Consider the following 7607-nt stretch of genomic DNA (forward strand, 5'->3'; position numbering starts at 1 on the left):
CGTCATGCATGTGTTTTGGCTTTATGGTGACTGCATAGGCCTACAGGTGTACTTGTAAATATTATTTGAAAACACAAAATGAATGGGAGATTGTTGACCTTTACAACATGTAGGTGAGATTGATTTAAATGCCATTCTGGCAAGTTTGTTTCTTTGAATTTAAATGGTGAAGGCCACAGGGAGAATGTCTTTGTCAATGAACAAAATCATTGTCTTACTTTTTTGTCTGTGGAGTAGAATTGGCACACACGGTTTTATTGATTTTAAATCTCCCATGTTTATTGATGGTGCTTTGTGGCAATGCAGTGTGATTTCTCTTTATCAAAATCATGTACATTTTTTCACAGCATAGCCAGACCCCTACTTTGCTGTGCAAACCATTTGCAAGAGGAAAGTAGTCTGAATAAATGTAGTCTTAAGTGAACATGTAGCAGTTTTATGCCTACACTGTACATGTACTTGTAGCCGGGGGGGGGGGGGGGGGGGGGGGGGCACTCAAATTATATTTTGATGGGGGTGTGCCTCACAAAAACCTGAAGTAGGGCAGCACATTTTTGAAAGACTGCTATGCATAAAGTCTTTTGTATAGCATATTTTTACATAGGACTGTACATTACTTAAATATTTTAGAGCTTTTCTATGACCAAAACTGACTACAAGGTTTAAAGCATAGGGCCTTTGGAACTAAAATATGAAGCCGTGCGTGCAGCTGCAAGCTTTGCGATGCTAGCGCCTAACAATTTAGACATGGCTTGGGAACTGAGATGTTTCATAACACAGGTCTTGAGAGCGGTTCGCGCGGCTTCTGAGCGGAACTTTTGTCATTTGGAGTATCTATATGTAGGGAACTGAAAATTAGGACTGGAAAATGGGGTCATCAAAGCGGCCATCCCCGTACCACCAATATATATGAGTGCCCCACCTCCCTAGATTTGTAAGCCCTATTAAACAGTGATCATAGAAATCATAAAAAAAAGTTTTTGTTCCTATTGCATGTAATGTAGGCTACATGTAGGCCTACATGTGCAATGTACATGTCTCCAAGTACATGATGGGTGTTGTGAGAACAACTCCGTGGTACATGTACATGTACAGTATGAATCTCCTTGTACATGACTACAGTATGTATCATGTACCTGTACATGTACATTGTACCTGGGGGCCGTTTCATAAAGCTGTTCGTAAGTTAAGAGCGACTTCAAGAACGACTGGTGAACCTTTCTTGTGGTATAAAATGGTATACACCGAAACGTTCATTGGCAAGGGTTTTGCGCGTAAAGAAGGATCACCAGTCGTTCTTAAAGTCGCTCTTAACTTACGAACAGCTTTATGAAACACCCACCTGTACCCAGTGTACATTGAACTCAAAAGAACAATCTCAAGCAAATCACATGCTTTGCTACCTTACTAAGAACCCAGACAAGCATACTTCCTTTCCTTTACAGTGCATTGTTTGGAATCATTGTCTAGCGCAAGGCTCAGTAATTTGATGATTAAGAGTTGATTATTGCTCCTCTTGTCATAAAATAAGACAATTGTTTAATGTATGGCATCAGGAAGCATGTTTATATGTATATAGTCAAGAAACTTTTTTGTAAAACATAGAGAAAAGGGCGCAGTCAGTTATTGTTGGCTCAATTAACCCAGTGGCAGTACACATGTAGTCTGGCGGAAACATACATTACTATTGCCAAACATGTGACTTTGCCTGTAGATGTTGTAATGCATGTAGTTGGAAAATAGTTTTGTGAACTTCCTGTTTTTCACTTGTCAGTGGGGAAAACAGATGATTGTAGAAGATTTTGACAGTTCTGTGTTTAAAAAAAAATTGTTCAAATAGACTACATGTACATGTAACGTATATGTATGTGTGTTAACTGTGTGCATTGACCTTCAGAAACGTGTAGTACATGTATGCGTAGATGTAGCCCTTGCAGTCAAATGATGTACAACTACTTTTAGGCCTAGTTAAATTTTTTTTTAAAGGTTCAGGTACATGAAATGTATGTACATGCACGTACGTGTAGGCCTTCATTGTAGCCATTGTATGAGAAAGGAAATTTGTGAACATATACATGTACATGTAGGCCTTTTAGTTTGGCATATACACTGTATATTGTAGCTACATACATGTAGGAATTTGTTTGAAAAAAATTATCACTCCTGCAATGTACCTATTCAAAGCTGTTTCAAATGGTCAATTTATTCTGAACTGGTATTACACAGAACATGTGCACCGGGGGGGGGGGGGGCACTCACATATATTGGTGGTAGGGGGACGTGCCACTTTGATGACCCCCTTTTTCAGACCTACATGTAATGTTCAGTTCTCTAGATACTCCGAATGACAAAAGTTCAGTTAAGAAGCCACCCAGCCCCACTCGCAAGACCCCGTTACGAGAAATCTCAGTTCCCCAGCCCTGCCAAAATTGTCAAGCGTGAGCACCGCATGCGAGAGGATGCACGTACGGCTTCGCAACTCCCTACATATAACTACATGTAGTAGCCAGTCAATGCATGGCTAGCGCATGCACAACGCTCTACCTACAGTGCCGCGATCCCGTTCCGTAAACCCTGTTTTTCACACCGCGCAGCAGGGTTGGCACGTTTTAAACGGTGTGTTTTAAAACATGTTTTAAAACGCGTTTTAAAACACCCGTTTTTTTTACAAAAAAAACGTGTTTTAAAACACCTCATAGACTTGTGTGTTATAAATATGCATGGATGTGATTTTACATGAATATATTTTTTATACTTTTTTTCTTAAGTGGTATATTATTTTCTTCTAACTAAATCTCTTTCTCACCACCACTCTTTTTCTCCTCTCTCTTTCCCCCCTTATTCTCCCCCTTTCCATTGCTTTGTCATGTTCCTTTCCTCCTGTTCAATTATGTAGATTAATCTATATATTATCATTTTAACAAGCATTTGAGTGTTGTGCTCACTTTTAGACAGGGAAAGAAACACTATTTAAAATAAGCTCAAATATGTAATAGTAGTACTTGAATGAAATGGAAGTGTTGCACAAGCACAATAATATTTTGCAAATAGACAGTATAACTGACATTGTAACCTTGAGGTACACACGAAAGTAGGTGAAACTTTGCGCTTTGTAAAGATGAAGAAAAGTAGTTTAATTCAGAATAAGATAATCAGCTAGCAAACCTTAAAGGACAAGTCCACCCCAAGAAAAAGGTATTATGCTGAAAATTTCATCAAAATCGGATGTAAAATAATGAAGTGATGACATTTTAAAGTTTCGCTTAATTTCGCAAAACAGCATTATGCTTGTTTGAATTTTCTCTACTGATTCAAATCAGCATTTTTCTGGGGTGGATTTGACCTTTAACCCTAACAATCCCAGGGGACTGCAATGGCCCCCTTAAAAATTTCTATGATAAATCCATAAGAACAGCAGGGCCACGCCATATTGTTCAAGACTATTTTTTTTATACATGCATGGATATGCGGTTATGATATTACCATGGAGCTATCAACACATTGATAGCTCCATGATATTACACAAGTATTAAGCCAATGCAAATTTTTCGCCAACATTTTATCTGTATCAATATTTGTACTTTTTGTTAATGATTGGAAAATTATTGCCAATAATTTCCATTAAAAAACGATAAAAAACCCCAAAAGTAACCACAAAATTGTACATAAGAAATTAAAAAAAAAAACAGTTAAAACAAACATTGAAAAAAACAATTTGATTAAAATTCCTCAATTAAAGAAATAAGCAGTTCAAGGGCCTAATATTTATAGATTTAAACCCAAACTTATATTTCATGCACTTGTGGGTACCCGCTAGGATGTGAAAGTCATTGTAGCTTGTCCAGTACTGTGTGCGCCTCACTAGCGACTGACTGGAATACTACCCAGGGAGTGGAGGATGTGCATACATTGTGTGCGGGAATGACTGATTGAATCCGATGACTGGGTTAATAATATATCTGTAAAGTGCTTAGACACGTCGTTCCAATGTATTAAGCGCTATATAAAAGCGGACTATTATTATCATTATTATTTATTTTACTTAAAATTTGTATAATTGATACAAATGAAATAAAGCCTATTGAGTAAATGAAATTAAGCTTTGAAAGCCTATAGTCTATAGATTATGTTGTTTTCTTACATAGTGCAACTTCTTCTCACCCCTATAGATTGATAAGACTAAAACAAACCTGAGACTACATGTATGAGGAATAAACTTATAAAATGTCAACTTAATTTTTTGGCATTCAATTTCCTTGATTTAGTAATTTTGGGAAAAATATGAACTTTTCTGTTGAAAATTCAGTAACAAAAATTGTAGTCATCTCTTAATACTCCAAAAATGTAATTAAAACATCAAGAGCTTAAATCATATTGTATTAAGTGTATAATTTAATTGATTTACAGGAAAATAACATCGTTCGTTGGAAAAAAAACGTTTTAAAACGATTTAAAACGTTTTAAAACAATAAAAAACGTTTTATTTTTTTTAAAATAAAAAACGTTTTTTATTACAACCCTGCCGTGCAGTATATATTTAGTTCCCAAGACCACATACTTATACCCTTTTAGCCAGTTCCTTAGACCCCCACTTCAGAGTTTCATGAGGCACACCCCCATCAAAAAATAATTTGAGTAATTTGGTTCACAAACTGGTTCTAAACTTCTAACCAGATTTTGCAAATACTGAAATTAGTGATCAAAATCAGCTCCTACTGCGCAAGCGCACTAGCAGAAATATGGCCAATATTGCCCTCTGGTTTTGTACAGTATTCTTTTGGGCAAAGCCCGTAGAGGGCAACATGGCAATGTTTACCCGTTGGTCTCGGATCGAAAGTAGTGAGCGAAATATGACATTTAATACATGTACATACATCTGCTAAAATGCATTGTATAGGTAATAATGTACATGTAAAAGATGCTTGCACCTACACGTACATGTATGTAGCAGGATTCCTGCTACAAGACCAGGCATAGTTCATTACTGTACATGTTACTGTACATGCAGGGTACGTATCTTGTATCACACATGACATGTACATGTAATGAACATTCAACCTGCGTACAGTGTACATGTATGTGTTGGCTACTTGTTCATAATGCAATAAGAAACCCGGGGGGGGGGGGGCAGTCAAATGTATTGCTGTACACACGCGTGGCCAAATCATTTTCAAACACCCCCTATACGAGTTTTTCTCTGTGTGAAAAATAACCCCTAACAAGTTTTTCGCTGGCTCTATTTGCACATTTTGGCCCCTAAACAAGTTGTCGCCAGAATATGACCCCGGGGAAAAAGCTTTGGAAAAAAAGCATACCCTAAATACGTTTGACCCTGCGATTGACCATTGACCAGTCTTTCAAAATTACTCCTTTTTTTTTAAATCAGTGTTTTTGATACCCTTAATGAGAGGACGCGCGGCCCACGTCCTAAACTGAAAAAACATCCCTTTAAACGCATATTTTTGGTCACGCGTATGCACAGCAATATATTTGACTGCCCCCCCCCCCCCCCCCCCCCCCGGTAAGAAATGTGACTCAAGCTATGATGTGTATAAACCAGGTAAACTGAGCTGGACCTGTGACATTCCAAATGAATTTGTCACCTTCACTGGTGCACATAACAAGAAGCTGGAAAATACACTTCATTGTGAACTTGACATTGTTTGGCTTTCCACAGTATGTGATTACGACAATCCTTGGAGCGGTGTCGGGTTATTGTGCCACTGATGATTCATTTATTTATCTTCCTTTGATTGCATTTCAATTGCTCTGTATGTTTACATTTTACCATTCACTAGACCCGGCAAGATTTTGATATCATTTTTTTTATCACCCTGGGAATGATAATTTCAAGCTTTTTAGGGTGAGCAAAGTGTCAGGGTTATTTGGGGCCCTCTCTTTGTTAATATCAGTATGTGCAAATATCTACATGTAAAGTATAGGCTTGATAGGCCTGTGTATAAAGCTAGTCTGCGGGGCAAACCCTACACTCGAGTTATGGGTCTGAATGTGCAGCCTACTCATGCCTTATGTACTGAAGGCTCTCTCGCTTTTTTTGTATGTGCTAGTCTTTGCGTGGAGGCAGTACTTGTTGATCAAAGTTCCAATCAGGGTCTGTGCCTGCAGACTATGTGTAAGCCTGCATGTAATAGGGAATGATGGGAGACTACATATATGTACAGTGTACATGGACTTGTTTAAAATACTGGACAAATTCTATTCTCTGATATGCATGTACGATGTACATGTACTCTAGTATTTGAAGCATTACAAAAATGAATTATGCTCAACTTAAAAAAAAAATAAATAAATAAAACTCATACATGTAAGTCTTACATACATGTATTTACAGTGCATGATATTCACATTCAATAATTTTATATTATAAAGGGCTTTTGTAATATATTAAGGCTTATACATGTACATGTAGAATGGCCAAGTTCTGATACCAGGCAATAGTATATATAATTTGAAATTTGTATACTGTAGCATACATGTTATTTGACTCTGTCCACTGTGAGTGTATTTAAACAGCGGAGCCATTATTTTGAGGTAAATATCAATTTTGCTACTTACATGTACATGTATGTAGTTTGACTAGTTTCCATTCTTTTAATGGCTGATTTGATTTCCAATATAGTTAAGAAAGAATATTTGATTTTGTTAAATACTTCCATTTTTTCTGCTATTATTATAAATGTTAATCAATTTGAAAGATTCAATATATATGTTTGACTTTCGCGTATCGGGTGTGGTGATATTTTTCAAGAGTGAAGGGGATGCATGTTTAATAATAAGATCCATTCATTGTGATTGAGTGAAGAGGTCATAAACTGCCTGGTTGGTTCCAAGTTGTGATCTTTTCAGCAGCATTCATACAATATACTCATTCATGTAGTCTAGAAAATAGAAATCGGAACTTTTCAACTTTTGTACAGTATTGGAGTTTTTTGTTTTAAAATGAAGAGGAAATGTAGGCCTATATGGTACATGGGGAAGGGGGGGGGGTGCAAATAAATCCTTTGCTCAAATTATCTATCCATACTGTACATGTACATTTAGTTCAGTTTCATTCATTTATGATTTGAATATGAATTTGTGAATTGTGAAATTTACATGTATTAATCGGTTCAAAGATTTTTTTAATTTTTCTTTATAGTGCATGGGATCTGAATCGAAACAACACAATTATGTCTCAGTTTGCACACATTTTACAGGCCTACAGAATTGTATAATATAGTATGTTTCACATTTCAGTGGTAAAAGTTGCTTTGAATCAGGGAAAGAGATCCCCAGACCCCTCCAGTACACTACAAACATGTACATGTACAGTGTAGGCCCAACATATTATGTGTGTCTGTTACTAGGCATACATTTTATGTGGGCTACATGTATGTACAGTATGAGTGTACAGTGTATATTCTGTGAGCGAAAAAGAATCTTATCTTGAAGTTAATCAGATTGTCCTTCCTTTCTGTGGCCACAGATCCTCTTTGTTTGTGAAAGGAATTAAAAATAGGATTAAGAATATCTTATAATGTGGGATCTTATTAACATATAGCTGTCTATAGCTGCAGGCTTAGACCATGGAGTGTCTCCACGTGTTG

Source organism: Lytechinus pictus, chromosome 10, assembly GCF_037042905.1.
Source record: "Lytechinus pictus isolate F3 Inbred chromosome 10, Lp3.0, whole genome shotgun sequence".
In the NCBI taxonomy this organism is placed as follows: domain Eukaryota; kingdom Metazoa; phylum Echinodermata; class Echinoidea; order Temnopleuroida; family Toxopneustidae; genus Lytechinus; species Lytechinus pictus.